This window comes from Camellia sinensis, chromosome 4 (assembly GCF_055761805.1).
Source record: "Camellia sinensis isolate YWXY chromosome 4, ASM5576180v1, whole genome shotgun sequence".
NCBI lineage: Eukaryota > Viridiplantae > Streptophyta > Magnoliopsida > Ericales > Theaceae > Camellia > Camellia sinensis.
The window spans coordinates 11,146,833-11,165,730 of record NC_138964.1 but is presented as its reverse complement, the minus strand read 5'-3'; the positions used below and the strand labels follow the sequence as shown (position 1 = coordinate 11,165,730).

The 18,898-nt window shown below is 36.6% G+C and overlaps 1 protein-coding gene across 2 annotated transcripts in view; it reads right to left on the bottom strand.

Moving 5' to 3' along the window:
• LOC114314678 (uncharacterized) overlaps positions 1-18,898 on the bottom strand; it is a 160,233-nt gene that overhangs the window by 36,727 nt on the left and 104,608 nt on the right. Inside the window, exon 1 of one of the 2 annotated variants that reach the window (XR_014366017.1) lies at positions 9,102-9,344. The exons of the other annotated variant lie outside the window; for it this stretch is intronic. The gene's annotated coding sequence lies outside the window, so the exon portion shown is untranslated. Of the gene's footprint in view, positions 1-9,101; positions 9,345-18,898 lie in introns of those variants that run through there. 2 annotated transcript variants of the gene reach the window in all.

The window sequence follows — 18,898 nt, the reverse complement described above, 5'->3', positions numbered from 1 at the left end:
AAGGATTTTGTCGTTAATAGGTCAATTGCCGACTAAAGTTTTAGTTGCGTAAACATTCTTTTTTGCGACTAACATGTTTGGTGGTGGAGGAATGTGACAATTGGCGACCAAACTTTTTGGTCGCAGAATGTGACAATTGACAACCAAAATTTTTGGTCGCCAAAACGGGCCACAATTGCCAACCAAACTTTTTGGTCGTGGAATGTGTTATTTGCAGACCAAATTTGTTGGTCGCGGAATGTATTGCTGACCAAAGTTCTTGGTCGTGGAATGTGACAATTGGCGACCACATTTTTTGGCCGCCAAAATGAGTCACAATTGTCGACCAAAGTTTTTTGTCGTGGAAAATGAATTACAATTGCCGACCAAACTTTTTGGTTGTTGAATGTGCGAATTAGCGACTAACATGTTTGGTCGGGAAAATATAATTTTTCTCGTCTAAAGTGTTATAACTACTAAATGGATTAGTCGCAGTAATTATATATTTAGCGACTACAAACTTAGTCGGCAAATATAACTTTTTACAGACTAAAAATTTTTTTAGTCGCTAATTACTTTCCATGACCCTCAATTGGCGACCAAAGTGACGACCAAAAAAATTATTCGCGGATAACTTTTGTTGACTAAAAATGGACTTTTGTCGACCAAAAATTTAGTCGGCAAAAGTGCTAATTCTTGTAGTGAAAATTTTGGCAAATATTTATTTAGGAAAACTATCCACATGTTAGTGCACCATGTTCATAGTCATTATTAAGCTTATGTAACTTAGGCCTTAAACTAAATGCACTTTGTTTTTTTAAAATTTTGTTTAATATTTGGCATGACCCATAAAATGGTTATAAATTATAAGTAAAATTTTAAATTATTAATTTAAAATATGTTGTAAATTTGTTTGGTGCAATGTAACTTTTGATAATCTATATAACATTTTTATTCTGTAAATATACATAATGCCTCAAAAGTTATTACTAAGACGAAAGATATGAGACTGTTTTTTTTTCTTTTTTTTTATCAACAAAGAAAATTTTCATTAAAAATATGAAATTAAAGGTACAGGAAGACGACATGCATCGAGAGAGATTCAGAAAGTATAAAATACCCCTACTACTGCTACTCGCATCCATACAACCAACCCCTTGGCCTCACGATTTTTTTATTTTTTTTTAAACAAAAAAGATTTAAGAAGGACTTAACTAGAAAATAAAATACATGAATCTCCACAAAATCAACCCACACAACCCAAAACCAAAAACCAAAACACCCAAGCTGCTTCTGCATTCCTCTTTTCAACAAACTAAAATTTTCTGTTCAACACCCAAGCAGCTGCACTCCTCTTTTTAACAAACCACACTACTATTCAACCAAAAAATTTTATTCACCTATGTTGCTGCACTCCCAATGCCCACACCACCCAAACTAAGTCTTTTCAACAGCCCACACCACCAATTCCAAGACCCACGCTTGACAGCTCCACACCTCTGCCACTTTAGTAGCATGCTCAACCACACCATCGTTGCAATTTCCCATACCTGCCACATCTCACTGCTACGGTCAAGAACCCTGCTATATCTCACTGCTATAGTCTACCTTATCACCTTTCTTCTCCCCCACACTCTCCACGCTCCATGGTAAGCATTCTGAGCAACCTCTATGTATGCCGGTCCAACACCAACCTGCTGGTAGTTGTGCTTGAAATAACTCAATCCGAAAACAACCATGGCCGAAGCTACCTTGGCCAAAGCCAGACATACTGATGGAAGCAAGACCCACTACCATAGCTGAACAAAACCAACTGTCACCTCCACTCCTATGGTCGAAACGGCTTCTTTTTCATCCCAAACACCGAAAACACACCCACAGCTGAAACTAATCCACCGCTCCTATATTGTCAACCCAACGCCAACCTCCTCTTAATCAAAACAACTTCTGAGCCACCACCACACATCTGGACGGAGTTCACCCCTCAAACTCCCATACGCATAGCAGCATTCGAATGAAATCCTGCACAAATCTGGATCATCTTCGACACTAATGCGTCCCCCTGACCAAAGCACCGAAACACCTCCATAGATCTGAACGGAGAACACCCCTCAAACTTCCATCGGCAAAGAAGCGCTCGAATGAACATCCTAGCCAGATCTGAATCATCCTCTTTGCCGACCCAGTTAACATCCATAACGTTCACCGAAACACCCCTGGGAACATCCTTTGGCTATGGCGGCGGCTGACCGGCCCAAAATGAGGCCTGGGAAGGAGGTCTTTAGAGAGAGAAAAAAGGTCTCCTGACTGGAGAAGTCTAAAACATATATCCCCTGATGAAACAAAACAAACAACCCCAAGCACCCCCTAAAGAAACAAAAAAGGACAACAAAGTGGAAAGACATTGTGGGAATCAAGTTTATTAAAAGAAAAAACCAGCACACAAACACAAAAGAGAGCTGGGCCAGCCGACCACCATAGCCAAAGGCGGCGGTCGGCCGGCCAAAAATGAGGCCCGGGGGTGGAGGTTTTTAGAGAGAGAGAGAGAGGGAGGGAGGTAGATAGAAAGTGATTTTGCTTATCATAGATATGAGACTGTTATATTCATATGTATTTAAGGATTTCAAATAAGTTTTAAAAAAAAAAGTTATAAATTGTAATTTAAAAAACCTCTATTTTTTAGCCAAATAAGCTATAAAAATATCAAATAAATTATAATTTAAAATTATAACCAAATAAACTTAGTCACACAATATAATATAATATAATATAATATAAAAATAGAATAAGTATAACATTATTTAAGAAAAAGTACACCAACTATAAAATTTGAAAATTAAAAGCAAACCTTCTAAAAATTTTGAAATATGAAATCATGAAAATTACAAAACATAAATGCATAAGTAATATTATAACCATATGCATCATCCAAAAGAAGAAGAAACTTACATTGAAAATTTGTTAGTAAATATGCACATTTTCTCAATAGCCTAAGTCATCCATATTTATGTACTTAATAAATAAATATTTTAAACCGTTGAATCTCAACCGAAGAGATTGGAGATTTATTTTATAAAATACACTTAGATTAAATAAGCATGCAATAAATTTTTAGAAATTAACATAATTATTAGATGCATAACAGAATTAAGGATGTGAGAGGCTAAAGATTTGATCTTTATAAAAAAGTATAAACTTACAATGAAAAAAATTTATCAATTGAATTTTTCACAATTGCTCCATCACTAATAGTTACAACACTTGATGAACACCGACTCTAATTTAACTCAAATCCAATAAGTGCAAGAGAGAAGATTTATGGGAGATGTGAATTACTTCTCATAATTTGTGATACACAATTTTAAATTTTTAAAATTGATTTAGTCTTCTTTCTTTTTAAAAATCATAAATTATCAGAAAATTAGATTTTTTTTTTTAATAGTTATATGGCACACTTTTGAAATTTGAAATGGGTTAGCATACTTTCTTTTTACATTTCATAAATCGTTAGATAGTTATATTTTTATTGTTCAGAAAGTGTTACCCAATAGATTTTTTTAATTTTTTTTAATAATAAATAAAAATTAATCAAGAAACTTAGTATGTGAGTTTGGAAATAAATAAAAAAAAATATAATTTTAAAGGCTTACTATATTAAATTTTGAAGGAGCATTATTATAAATTTTAAAAGAGATTTTTATATTAGTTATAACATAGATAACGTGACCATTTAAAACGTTTTTATAAATTTTAGATTTTGTTAAATTGTTTATCATATTTAATGACAAATAATTTTAAATCTTGAAATATATATATATATATATATATTTAAAAATCATAAATTATGAAATAATTATAGTTTTTTTATGATTATAATTAGATTTTAGTGAATTGTTTCCATATTAGTGGCACAAAAATTTAAATTTTAAAATAATTGAGCATACTTTTTTTTAGAAGTCGTAATTTATGGAATCATTAGAGTTTAATTGTTATGGTTAAATTAGAATTAACCAGTAGACTTTTTTTAAAAATAAAAAATAAATAGATTTTAGTGAATTGCTTCCATATAGTGGCATATAAATTTAAATTTTGAAATAGTTGAATATACTTTCCTTTTAAAAATTGTAATTTATGGAATAATTAGAGTTTTATTATTATGATTAAATAAGAATTTAACCAATAGGATGTTTTTTATTATTTAAAAAATTAAAAAATCATAAAATTCAGTTTGAGGGTTCAGACCTCCAACAAGCCTTGTAATTAAAAAGGCCATTTTCTCTCTCTCTCTCTCTCTCTCTCTCTATATATATATATATATATAGGTAGGGTAGGAAGGAGACATAAGTGAAAATAGTAATAAAATAAATCTGAAGGATTCAATATAAATATGGGGTTTTTATTTTAGGACATGGCTCCTCTCCAGTTACTGGAGAGAGTGTTAGGTGTTAGTGGGCCTTAATATGTTGATAATTTAAATTGTTTAATGTGTATAAAAAATGACATTGATTAGATATCGATAATCACTTGATCTGATTGCATTTCTATCGCAATTTACTTACTTCGAAAATTTTATTTGAATTTTTTTTTTTGAAAATGTGATCTGATCAAGTAGTTATCGATATCCAATCAATGTGATTTTTTGTAAGAATAATGTACTCGATGGGTTCTATATATTGAACAGTTTGAATTATCAATATGGACCCGAATCAAGACCCACCAATGCCCAACACTCCTCTCCAGTGGAGAGGAGCCCTATCCTTTATTTTAAGATCCTTAATAATATTTTTAGAAGGATAAGGGTAACACAATTTTTTTTTATTAGTCTAGGTGTAACGAGTTGAATTAAATTCAATTTTGCCCTTATTATTATTGTTGTAGTATCATGGATCATTCTATTTAAATTGGTGAAAACAAATTATATTATTTCTTGATTTTGATTTCGTAAGGCTCGCTTGGCAATTTTTTGTTTTTTTTGAGTCTTAATTATTCTTGGATCTTGAGTATTAAATAAGATATAAATTTAAGTTTTGAGACTTATTTGATCAGCCCATATTATATTATTTTAGTTCATATTTAATTTGTTAATGGTGTGGATCACCTTGAGTTAAATTATTTTATTCTCCAATCTTAGTTGAAAATTTATTCTAAATTATTAAATTTCATTTATTTTGGACCCAATTGATTAAATCACGACCCATTTGTAATCATGTATTGTTATTATTGTTGTTATTATTATTGAATAATGTTATATGCACCAATTGGTATTCTAATTAGTGTACTAACAAATAATGTGGTATAATTTTAGAGATTTTATATATTTATAATTTGTATAATGGGTGGGGTCGGTGATAATGTCATAATATATGTTAATACACTAGTTGGTTTACTGATTGGTGCATATAGCACTACCGATTACTATTATTAGTTTTATAATCTTGAGAGAGTTACGAATATTTATAATATGAACCATCAAACGAAATATATTTTACATTGAAAAAAATATTATATCATTTTTGTTATTTAAGTTATAAAATATAATAATAATGTTAAAACATACTTTTAATTGATATATATAAATGTATATGTATAGATAGAACAGACTTTTAATTTATGTATATAAATGTATAAGTATAGATAGATATTTATATTAATTTGAAAATAAATAAATAAATAAATATATGGACAAACCCACGTCGGGTTGTCCATCCCCATTGCCCTTCTTTTCTTTCCGGTTCCTAGAGCTGCCATTAGGCTCTCTCTCTCTCTCCCTTCCCCCGAAAATTATGCAATACTTATGGAACCCCACACGATTATATTTTAATCTAATTATCAATTAGTTAGTTCTTATGTTATTTTTTCATTCCTAACATAAATTGAAGGCTCCTATTATTCTCTACCAATCAAAACCTTATAGAGTACTACGTGACAATATTCCGAAAATACTGAATAATCATTCCTCTCACTCTAGATTCATTCTCTCTCTCTCTCAACACTCATTTTCTCTCATTTCTCCCTAAACATCACTGCAAACCCTCATTTTCTTTTCTTGGTGTAGCAAAATCAATAGACTTTTTGTCTACAGTTCTTAAGGCTAAATTGATAAGCATCTCGAGAGGAGCGTTTTGTCCGGTGGAGATCGAAATCTGACAATGTCGAATTTTAAGATTTTCATTCATTTTCTTGTCTAAGCTGAGGTAGGAATTTTCTAAATATTATGTATGTGTTTTAGCCTGATTATGTATTATTTTGATAGTGTGATGTTTAAAATTTATTAATGGTATATTAAATGCATAAAAGAGGAAAGTTCTCAACTCTTTTTTTTTTTTTTTTTTTTTTTTAATTCTCTTATTAGTTAAGTGTGATTTGAACGACTCATAGATTTTGATAAATGTATTTTTTAAAATGAGAAATTTCCCAATTTTAGTAAAATCCTAGAAATTTAAACCGTTAAGATTTTGTTTTTTGGCTAAATTTGTGAAAAACTTATTAGTGTTAAAAACATATGTTTATTTAAACAAAAGAGAACTTGAATGTGAATGTTCAAAGTGATGAGATTGCGGAGAATGATGCTGGGAATATTGGAAACCATTGAGGTTCCCTTTGGAAATTGTTTAATTTGAAAATATTGAACTCTTAAGATGAAAAATATTTATCATGTTGAGGTATTGAGAATTGTTGAAAGAAACATATGTTATTTTTTGGATTATAAAAATTCTTAGTGAATTCTTGAGTATGAACAAAAATGGAAGATTGATGAAATTTTTGGAAGAATATGATGATTATTGATTTAGTTGGGAAAGACAAGACTGAACATGTAATTGTTACTTCTATGTTGAAATTAATGAAAATATGAGATTACGAGTTATATTTGTCTCTTGAAATTTTATATTTTGCATAGAGATAATTTTTTTGGCAATTGGTAAATAGTTGTATTGATTGTTGTAGAAATTGCATATGAATTAAGTAAAATTGAAATATTTGCAAATTCATGCGTGGCATTGAATATTGCATAATTTCCTGATTTAATCATTGCATTGGATTTGAGAAATTGATTTTCAAATTGATTCATTGAGAATACTTGAAATGTGTTGAGTTATGAGATAAATACGTTTGGTAAGTCCAGATAGGAGGTATAGATTTGTATTGTTTAAGTTGGCCTGAGTGTCCAGGGTGAAAGACCGAAAACATGCTCGGAGTAGGTACCACATGCCTTCCGATTAGGAGCCGACAAAGTAGAGAATGGTAGTGCTAGTTATGCCTACTTGTATATACCAGCTTAGGGATTACTAGTATCGTATTTACCACCCTTTGTTCTGTCAAATGGATGATTGAATTGGTTGTTTTTGAACAAATGCATGGCATGAGAATTTCAAAATGAGAAGACCTATGATTTTGGCATTGGCATCTCATATGCATATCTCATATGCAGAGCACCTCATGATATTATTAAACTGTATGCACTTTATTTAGATTACCTATGCTAGGCTTTATGCTCGTTTCTCAGTGGAAACTATTTTTCAAGTGATTGTGGTGTACTTCCGCCGAAGTGAAGGCGTGAATGATCTTTTTGGAGCACAAGGCTCAATTGTTTATTTGCTTTATTTTTATTTTTTTTTGTTTTGCAAGCCAATGGCTATTTATGTATGTGTTTGAAAATCACTTTGTTGTAACCGAGAAAAACCTTGGAACTTGTAGCCATTAAGGCATTAATTTGTATTTAGATTGTTTTAACTTATTATTATCACATGCTATAAATTCATATCTTAGGGATGATGAAAATATTAATACGTGTGGTCACTCTTTTGTTAAATCTCATGTTGAATATTACTAAGAGAAAGATGGGAATTTAGTATGAATGTATAATACTCAATGTTCATTACAATATATAAGGGTTTTAGATACCAAATGTTTTGGTTTCTAAAAGTGAAAATTTTGTTACAAAAGACATTTAAGGATTAATTTCCATTGTTATGAGGATAGTCGCTAAATAGTTGTTCCAGAAAGTCAAAAACATGGCTTTTAGCAACAAAATTTTGAAAATACCACTAATAAATAGACTTTTAAGGACAAAATAATTTGATCTCAAAATGGTTTACTTTTTGAGAAAAAAAATTTGATCCCAAAAGGATAATAATTTATCACTAATGTCTAATTTTTATTGCTAAAAATATAATGACAACGCTTTTTGTAACAAAATTATTTGGTCTCTAAAAAATAATTTTATTCCTAAATTTTAGTCTCTAATACCGTAATTTTTTGTAGTGGTTTATGTATGTAAATAATTGGAAATAATGAGGTTTAGATTACGTATACGAGTTAATCTAGATCTATCGGATGTCAATTTTTTTGGGGTACTACACTAGGTCATCCAAAACACATGGTGACAAAATTATATTACTTTTTAAACCCATTTGAAAATTTCAAAATTTCTATAACTTTTGATATAGATTTCTGTTTTTTATAAAATTTATATTTTTTGAATCGTTTCATCAAGATCCATGATTAATACAAAATTCTAAAAAAAAGTTGTCAAAATTTTACTGATCTAAGACAAATCAATGAAATTTCAATTCGTCAGTAAAGTATATAATTATAAAATTGAAGAACTTTTACAAAACCAACGGTAATAATTTAATAAATTCATATACAGCCATGATTGTATTCATTTGGTTCAAAACATATAATATAAATAAAATTAATTTAGAACATTGAAAACAAAATTAATATATAATATTTGGAAAGAATTTTAACTTGTTTCATGAAATTTAAAATATTTAAATATTCTAAGACTATGCACATGATTAGCTTCCATGTACGTACCAGCCCAATTAAAAGATATGTTTAGTTTGCCATGATGCAGTTTGTTTAGTCACTCAGCCTTTTGTTTTCTTCTTTTTGATTTATCCAATCTAAGTTTCTTTAATAAAGTTTTTTTTTTTTTTTTGGTCTATGGCTCCCCCACCCCCCTAAAAACACTAAAATAACAAATAACTTGTATCATGACATACCATCTTTAAAGGGTATATACAATAATATTATTACATAGCCAGTACTATTTTATCCTCTAATGGTAACCCATGCAAAAGTGGAAAGAATAAGAGGGGTGCAAGAAAAAAACTCACAAGAATAGATTAATCGTTGCCAACGATTCAGGCGAATACCACTTGGGAATGATGACGCCTTTCTAGCCATAGCTTTCAAGGCGTATGTATCATCGTGTACTATTGACGTAGCTAATTCGGGATAGCGACCAACCAAATTCAAAGCTATATCTGTTTGTCAAAAAAAGAAAAAGAAAAAAGAAAAAATTCTAAATATCATCGAATTAGTTGACAAAGCACTTCATCTCTTATGTGTTTTGTTTCCCCATGTTGCATCACCAAGGATCCTTGTATGCTAAGTCTCAAGTTGTTTTAAATATAGTGGGTCTTATATATAGACATACTTTTATTGTATTAATATACATAAAAAAGAAATAAATAGATGAAATAAATCTGATAATTAAAAAATTTCTCAAGAAGAAGAATTAAATTAGAAAAGAGTCAACTTTTTTTAGGTCAGAGAGTCAACTGTATTACCTTATAAATTAGGTACTCATTTTAGAGGATCTGAATCCCTCCAGGATTACTGGATAATTTTTGACTTGTTGATTGTTTAGCTTTTTGATTTTTTTAATAGATTTTCAACTAATTTAACCTTATTGCCAAAACAACCTCTAGGTTTGAGCATTGTATGGATTTGTTTGTGATGGCTAAATTATATTTAGATGATGTTTGATTATAATATTTGAACATTGTCATTCTCGTGACTACTTTTTGATTAGGCAATTTTGTATTAATTGGGCAATAAGCAAAGTAATTAGATGTGACTCACCATAAAATTCGGAATATACTACGTATAAGAGAAGCAGAGCACCAGAAGGATATGCTAATGGCTTGGACACTGGATCATCCTCCTTTGTTTTGGACACTGGATCATCCTCCTTTGTGACACTCAATAAATACAAAAGGGAGTCCTTATGTCCATTATTAGCTGCATAGTGGAGCGGTAACCAATTCTGATTGTCACGAATATATAAGGAGGTAGGGTGTTTCTCCACCAGGATAACCGCAGCCTTGGTGTTTCCATATAGTGCAGCACAGTTAAGGGCAGTGTAACCACGATAGTTACGCAGTGCCAGCGCCTCTGGCGGCATCAAATCCACCAACTTCTCCACAAATTCGATTGACCTTCCACTCACAATTGCTATGTGGAGTGCGGTCTCCTTGTAATGATTGATCTTGGCAGTGAGTGCAGATTCATCTTCGTCGAAGCATCGTTTGGCGGAATCCCAGTCTCCGCCGAGTGCAGCAGTAATGAGTGGTATGTGTGTGAGTGAATTTCTGACTACACTGCCAACTTAGTATTCAACTGGAGAGCACTGGCAGAATAGATGGCGCCTGAATGACCTGCAACAGAAAGAAGAGATTCCGGCGGTGGTTCGTCTACCCGGGGGCACTCCGATGATCAAGTTAGTTATCTCTTAAAGATAGAAAAAGTGCTTAATTCACTTATTTAGAATACAAAAAGCGTACCTTAGACCCATGGGGACGCCTCCCTTTTATAGCCAATACAATCATAGTCCCAATAGAAGCCTAATTTTAGTGGACTTAGGATTACTGCTAATCTTGGACTCCCAGTAGAATTAGGATAAACTCTCTAAGAGTCTTATCTTTACCCAAACTGAAATCATCTCCCATTCTAGGACTCTCGTCCTTTATCCGCTTATCCCGGATTCCGGTTTCTTCGCAGATAACCTCGGCCTAGCCGAGATCATCTCGGTGTCATGACCAAGACACATGGCACCTCGGCTGGCACTTCGGTGACACTTCGGCTACGTGTTGTCATTCAAAAATTATGTCCCCACAACTGCCCCCAAGGTTCTATTACCTCGGCATCCTGAGGTGATGGAACCTATATCATTCTTTCCATTTAGTATGCCGGCTAATCTCGCTTTATCATTCATTGCCGAAGTCATAACTTTATCGTTTTAATACGATCAAGACCTACAGTCTGCTTTCATCAATGCTCTGGAACCAACAACCAAGTTCATTTAAGCCGAGATCATCCAATTAGTCGAGGTTTCTGCTTCATTATATTGAGAACTCCAAGAGTTTCAACACGTGTATTAGCTATCACGCATTGTAATCCAACCGTTTTTGCTATGCATCCCTTCCCCACTAGACCGTGTCCGATACGCGCCATTAAGTCGCCTTGCGCCTGCGTGCGCCGTCTGATAAACACATTGTTTGAGGCACATCAATCGCGTTTTTCCGCCTCTTTGCGTTTTTGACAAAACTTCCTCCCTCTCTCCTCGTCTTCTCACCTCTTCATCATTACTTTTGCGAGAAAACCCTCTCTCTCTCTTACTTTCTCAAATCCGCCATTGTCTCAAGCTCGCAAGCTTTGTGATCGCTTCCAGTCTTCCCCTCCGGCGAAGTTTTCACTGCTCTGTTGTTTTGCTGTTGTCATCTGACTTCGGCAAACTCAACGTCGGCTTCATTTTTCTTCGGTGAGTTACTTATTCCTCATTTATCAGTCTGTGTTTCTCTTCAAAAAGCTTTCATTACTCGTCGCCATTGCTATTTTGTTTAAGTTCTTGATTGTGAATCATGTATCTGAGCATGTTTCTTTTATGATTTCGCTTTTGCCCAGTTCGTTTCTTGAATACACACTGTTCACCCATTTGTTCACTTATGCCACTGTTCTTGGTAGTTTATCACTGTTCTTGACTCTAAATCATTGCCCTTGTTTCTCTTTTCTGTGTTTTCTCCAGATTCTTGCCTCCAATCTTCACTTTCCTAGACCCGGGATTGGGATTTGTCTATAGAACTTACGAACCTTAGGAAAAACTAACACGAATTCCCTTTAGATCCATACAAACTCTTACCATAGTGCATTTTTAGGTTTTAGTCGAGGTCCCTAAAACCCTTCCAAAACACTTTCTTCTGAAATCCAACTCCTCCAATTAAGCCAACGTCATGGGTATGTGGAAGCATAGAGTAGACACCCCAACTAAGTTAGAGTACTTTAGGCAGGAGTTTTCTATTCCTGCCAATGTCCACCTCAGGTTGGCAGGGGAGGAAGATTCCATTATGCCCGACGAGGACCTCATGCCTTTCCCAGTAGTGGCCTTTATCGAGTGTAGACTTAGGTTTCCACTTGATACCCTTTTTGGAGAAGTCCTCCACTATTACAAATTAAACCCGATGCAGCTTGCCATCAACTCTTACCGAGTTATAAATGGTATAATTGCCTTAGCACGCCGAGAAAAAGCTAGGGTAACCTTAGCCGATATTCAATACTGCTATACCATGTACGGCCTTAAGTTAGAAAAAGGCTATGTCTATTACCTCAAACCAAGGTCCATCGAGTACAAGCTTATTACCGACCTCCCAGACTCAAACAAGGGTACTGGAGATGATTAGTTCATCGTCTCGGGCAACTGGGAATTTCAACCAAACGATGACCTCCACATTTATCCCCTAAGCCGAACAGCTTTCAGGGAAGGAAATGGTAAGAGCCAAGTGTCACATTTCCTTGCCTTTTTTTTTCAAAGTTTTCAATACTTAGTTCTAATGTCTGTGCTCTTCTTTTTGCAGTTCTTCCACAACTACCAAATGGCTTTTGCAAGTCCTTCTTCCCCAGCAAGGACTTGAAGAAGCTACTGGATCTGCCAGTTCACAAGCGGAGAGCTCCCTTGCTTCTGAACTTTGTCCCGACCTACAAGTCGGTGCTTCTCGACGTCTCAAAGAGGAAAAAAAGCAATTCTCCCCCTTCCGCCACAACTCTGCCAACATCCTGATCATCTCGGCCAGATCAAGGATCGACCTCTGATCCAGCAGAGCAACCGTCAACCTCGGCTCCATATCTGATCCCACCATCTCAATGCCAACGCTGCTGTAGGACTGCAATTGTCACCGAGATAGGTCGCAAGAAACCTGTCGCTGAAGATCTTCTAGCCGACATCCCTGACTCAGTTAACGCTCAACCAGCACAAACCCAGCCCCAACCAAAGCAAAAGCCAAAAAGACTCAAGAAGGCTCAGCCTAAGGCAACGGTGACTCAGATTGATACTGAGGACACCTTGCCAATTTCAAAATTGGCTGAGAGTGAGAAGACCCCTTCAGCTGCAGAGAAGAGGCCCGCCGGGGCCCGACCATCCGAATCTACTAAATCAAAGAGGCCGAGGTCATCCTCTGCGACTACCTCGGGGCCATTAAAACATGATTTCCCCTGGGCCCCGCCAATCACAATCGATGACAAGCTAGTTAAGGCCGGTGATAGCACCAACGACATTGAGGTCGGCGTTGCCCTCTCCACCGCCTTGCTTCTGTCCGAAGATCTTAATCGTAATGCTAAGATGAATGAATACGAAAATTTTGCTCTGATGTTGCAGCATTCCGTTCAAGTAAGTCTTTCACACTTGATATTTTTCTTTCTCTATTCCTTCATACTCAAAGAATTTTACTAACTTTTGTTCTGTTCATTTTCTTTCAGGCGATTCAGCATGCCCACTCCTTCTCAATGCAAGCTTTTGAGATGAGGAAAGAGTTGGCCGACAAGATGAGGGAGGTAGCTAGTTTGCAAAAGACCCTCAAAAAGGCTGAGGCAAAAATGAAAACTATGGTAGACCAGGCCGAGGCTGCTGTTAAGGCGAAAGATGAGGCCGAAGAAAAAGCGGACGTTGCCGAGGCTATCGCCAAGGTCCTCACGGCTGAAAAGAAAGAGGCCGAGACAAAGATGGCTAAGGCCCAAAAAGAACTACAAGATGCCTTGGCCACAAAAGCTACCGAGATCAAGGCCGCAGATGAAAAGGCATACAATGAAGGGGTGGCCGATGTCACGGCGAACTACAAGAGTTAGGTGAAGCAGGCATACAACAAGGGCTTTACCCTTGGTTGGATGGCTGCTCTAAAAAAACGTGACGTCCCCGAGGACTCCCCCCTTAAGAATGCCGACGTCTTCCCCCTGCCATTCCCCCCTACTCCAAGCCAATCCGAAGACGATTCTGAGTCTGAGGAGGAAGCTTTGGTGAGGAAATCGAAGGAGGCTGCTGAGGCCAAGTCCCCTACTTCAAATGAGCAAGTCCTAGACTTGACTCAGGACGAGGAGGGTGAGGTCTCCAAAAATGACACTCTTGAGAAAACAACATCGGACATGCACATTGCCGACAAGAGCATTGACCAGACTCTCAAAGAGATCGATGTCGAGCTCTCTGCTGAAAAGGATGCCGAGAATAATTCTCAAATGTCTTCGGAGCCCCATCCTACTACTGATGCCCAATAGTCCTGGCTTTTTGCTTTGTACTTAATACTTTGTCTTACTTTTTGAATCAATGTAAGCTTGGATCTGGCCGAAGTGCCACTTTTGTAATTTCTAAACAACTGCTCTTGTTGGTAGGCCGAAGTGCCCTCTTCTTTTTGAATTGATTCTTCTGAATGCAAGTACAATTTCCTTTGTATGACTCTTGTATGTTTCTGTGCTTAGAATAATTTTTGCATGCTTTCAACCATACATCTTATCTGTGCGATTTCCTCAAGGTGATATACCTCGGTTATAGAAACCAATGGTTTATCTCGGCAAGTACATAAGTACTTCTTTTAATACAACCTTGGTCTTAACTTGTAAATTTTTTAAAAAAATTTCAACAAGTGTTTAGATCAATTTTCTTTTAATCATAGCCTCAGTTTAATCTTCAACTTGTAACTTCAACTTGTAAATTTTTCACAAATTTCAAGTGTTAAACATAACCTTAGTTTAACTTCAACTTGTAAATTTCTCACAAATTTCAACAAGTGTTAAACATAACCTCAGTTTAACTTCAACTTGTAAACTTAAGTTTCAACAAGCGCTAAACATGACCTCAGTTTAACTTCAACTTGTAAATTTAAGTTTCAACAAGCGTTAAACATGACCTCGGTTTAACTTCAACTTGTAAACTTAAATTTTAACAAGTGTTAAACCAATCTTCCAAGCATCAATTTCCAGCCCTAGCCCTCTGCCCCCTAATGTGAACCTAAGTTCCACTTGGGTTCTCATTTAAGACTGGGGCTTTGACCTTGTTGCAGAGGTCAGATTCAGATAAAGACTGGCCGATCTGAGTTTAATTCTGCCAATTTTGACCAGCCCAGGTTATCCCAACTTAGTTCAACTCTATTATATGCAAGTAAAAGTTTTACTCTGCCATATAATAAGTCTAAGTTATTTGTTATGTTCCGTTTAGAAACATTGTCAACTTAGTTCAACTCTATTATATGCAAGTAAAAGTTCTACTCTGCCATATAATAAGTCTAAGTTATTCATCATGTTTCGTCTAGAAACATCATCAACTCAGTTCAACTCTATTATATGCAAGTAAAAGTTCTACTCTGCCATATAATAAGTCTAAGTTATTCGTCATGTTTCGTTTAGAAACATCGTCAAGTATCTGGTCAATCACATTACACAAGTTCAAAGATCAAGCTAAAACTTTATTACTTCTGCTAATAACAAGATAAAAAGAAATCTTAGAAAATGAGAAAATCTAGTGGTAGAAAAATTTTAGATTGCAAGTATTCTAGGATCTTGGCAATTCTTTGCCTTCACAGTCCTCAAGCCGATATGCCCCATTGCCCAAGACCGAGATGATTCTATAGGGTCCCTATCAATTCGAGCCAAGCTTGCCCTCTCTGGGATCCTTCTTGTTTCCAATGACCTTTCTCAGAACGAGGTCACCAACTTGGAACTCTCGCGGGTTCACCTTCTTATTATAAGCCCTGGCAAGCTGCTGCTGGTATGTCCCCAGCTGAATTACTGCTTTCTCCCTTTTCTCTTCTAGCAGATCCAGATCTTGGGCTATAAATACATCATTAGTTCCATTCTCTACTCCCTGGGTTCTGATCCCTGGGATGTCGACCTTCAAAAAATGACTGGTTCTGTGCTATAAGCCATGACAAATGGGGATTCCCCCAGTTAATCTTCTCGGCATAGTCCGATATGCCCAGAGTACACTTGGCAGTTCATCCACCCACTTTCCCTTTGCTGCTTGCAGCCTTTTCTTAATCCCATCCAAGATGACTTTGTTGGATACTTCTGCTTGTTCATTGCTTTGAGAAAAACTTGAGGTGAAAAAATAATTCTTGATTTTGAACTTTGCACAGAAGCTCTTGATTAGCTTACTGTCAAACTGTGTGCCATTATCAGTTATTATTGCTCTTGGGATTCCAAATCTGGTAATGATGTTCTTCCATATGAAGTTCTTCACATCAAGATCCCAAATCTTGGCAAGGGGTTCAACCTCTACCCACTTAGTGAAGTAATCTGTTGCTACCAGCAGGTGCTTCCTTTGTCCAGTTGCTTGGGACCGTTTTCTAACAAGATCCATGCCCCATTGGGCAAATGGCCAAGGGCTAGACGCTGGGTTCAAGTCTGTTGCTAGTTGGTGTATCATGAGTGCAAACCTTTGGCACTTCTCATACTTCTTGACATAGGTTTCAGCATCTTTCTGCATGTAGGGCCACCAATACCCCTGTGTAATGGCCCTATGAGCAAGTGACCTGCCCACGGCGTGGCTTCCACATACTCCTTCATGTATTTCGTACAGAAAGTCTTCAACCTGGGCAAGATGCACACACCTCAGAAGGGGTCCAGTAAAAGATCTTCTGTAGAGATGGCCTTCTACTGTCAAACTAAATCTTGCCGACTTCAGTCTGATCTTGTGCGCTTCTTTACGGTCGTCTGGCAATTTTCTTTCTTTAAGGAATGCTACTATTGTATCCATCCAACTTGGTTCCATCTCCACACACATTGCTTCCCACTTTGTGCTCAGTGGTTTTATGCTTGGACTTGACAAGTAGTCAACCATTATTATTCTTGCCTCACCAGGCTTCATTGCACTAGCCAGGTTGGCTAGAGCATCGGCATGGCTGTTGTCATCTCGGCTTACCTGATGTAGTCTGCAATTTTGAAATAAGGCTACCAGTCTGCCTACTTCCTTTGCGTAGGCCGACATACGTTCATCTCGGGTTGCAAATCCCCATGTTGCCTGATTGACTATAAGCTAGGAGTCACAAAAGACTATTACCTCGTCGGCTTCCATGGCTGCTACCAGCTTTAGTCCTGCGATCAGCGCTTCATACTCTGCATCATTGTTTGAGGCCTTAAACCCCAAACGAATGGATTGTTCTAGTATTTGCCCATCTGGTGATACTAGTACTACTTCTGCCCCCGCTCCTTGTCGGTTTGAACTCCCATCCACAAATAACCGGAAAAAGTTGCCGATATAAATACTGCAGGGCCTGAGTTTCTCTGTGTTCCTTTGCTCTGTTGTCCCATGTTGGGTTTTTTCTTGCTCACCTGGACAGCGCACACCTTGGCTCAATGGAATCTGATGTGTGATGGAACTTGGTGTGAACTCGGCCACGAAGTTGGCCAAAACTTGGCCTTTGTTTACTGTTCTGGGTCTGAATTCCAAGTTATATTGACCCAAGGCCACTGCCTATCTGGATATTCTGCTTGTCAGATCTCCTTGCTGCAAGAGGGACTTCAAGGGGTGTTCAGTTAACACTACAATTTTGTGGTCTTGAAAGTAATGATTCAGTTTCTTGGAAGCCATTACTAAAGCCAGTGTTAACTTCTCCAAGGGTAGATATATGGTCTCTGCATCTGCAAGGGTTTTACTTACGTAGTAAACAGCCATTTGTTCTCTCTTTTCTTCTCGGATTACCACTGCACTTACTGCATGTTCTGAAACTTCCAAGTATAAGAACAGCTCATCTCCAGGTACTGGATTTGAGAGAACTAGAGCTGTGGTCAAATACTTCCTTAAGTTGGTCAAGGCGGCTTCGCATTCGTCAGTCTATAAGAAGTTTATGACTTTCTTTACTAAGCTGAAGAAAGGCTTACATTTGTCAGAACTTCTGTTTATGAATCTGTTCAATGTTGCAGCCCTTCCAGTCAACATCTGTACTTGTTTTGCCGATGTTGGCTCTTCAGTTCTAAGATAGCCTCGATCTGATCTGGGCTTGCCTCAATACCCCTTCTGCTTACCAAATATCCTAAGAACTTACCAGACCCAACTCCAAATGCACACTTCGATGAATTGAGTCGGAGCCCATATGTTTTAAAGATGTCAAAAACTGCCTTTAGGTCGGCCAGATAACCTTCAGGTTCCTTGGTTTTCATGACCATGTCATCGATGTAAACTTCCACTGTTCTGCCAATTAGATGTCTGAACATCTTAGTTACCAATCTCTGGTAAGTTGCTCTTGCATTTTTTAATCCAAAAGACATCACTCTGTAGCAGTATAGCCCTTTTGAGGTTGATGAATGCAATCTTTTCCTCATCTAGCGGGTACATAGCTATCTGACGGTACCCCCTGTAAGCATCCAGGAAGCTCATCCTTCCATGCCCTGAAGTGGCATCCACCAGTTGGCCAATCTTAGGTAATGGGAAGCTGTCTTTGGGACAAGCCTTGTTTAGGCTAGTAAAGTCCACACAGACCCTCCACTTTTCATTCTTTTTCTTCACAACAACTGTATTTGATAGCCATGTCGGGTAACTTACCTCTCGAATGACTCTGGCCTCCAGAAGTCTGTCCACTTCTTCTTCTATTGCCTCAACGTGCGTCAACATCGGCCTTCTGGCTCGTTGGATTATAGGTTTGGCTGACCTGTCCACATTCAGTTTGTGGCAAGTGACCTCGGGGTCAATGCCAGGCATCTCATAAGGCGTCCAGGCAAACACCTCAATGTTTGTTCTCAAGAACGCCTTTAGTTCTTTTTCTTCTTCCTCAACCAAGCCCGAGCCAAGAAGGAAAAAGCGCTATTCGTCCCCTTGCTAGACAAGGACTTTCTTCAGGGTTTCCTCACTCTTCTCGGTTGGTTTTTTGCCGACGTC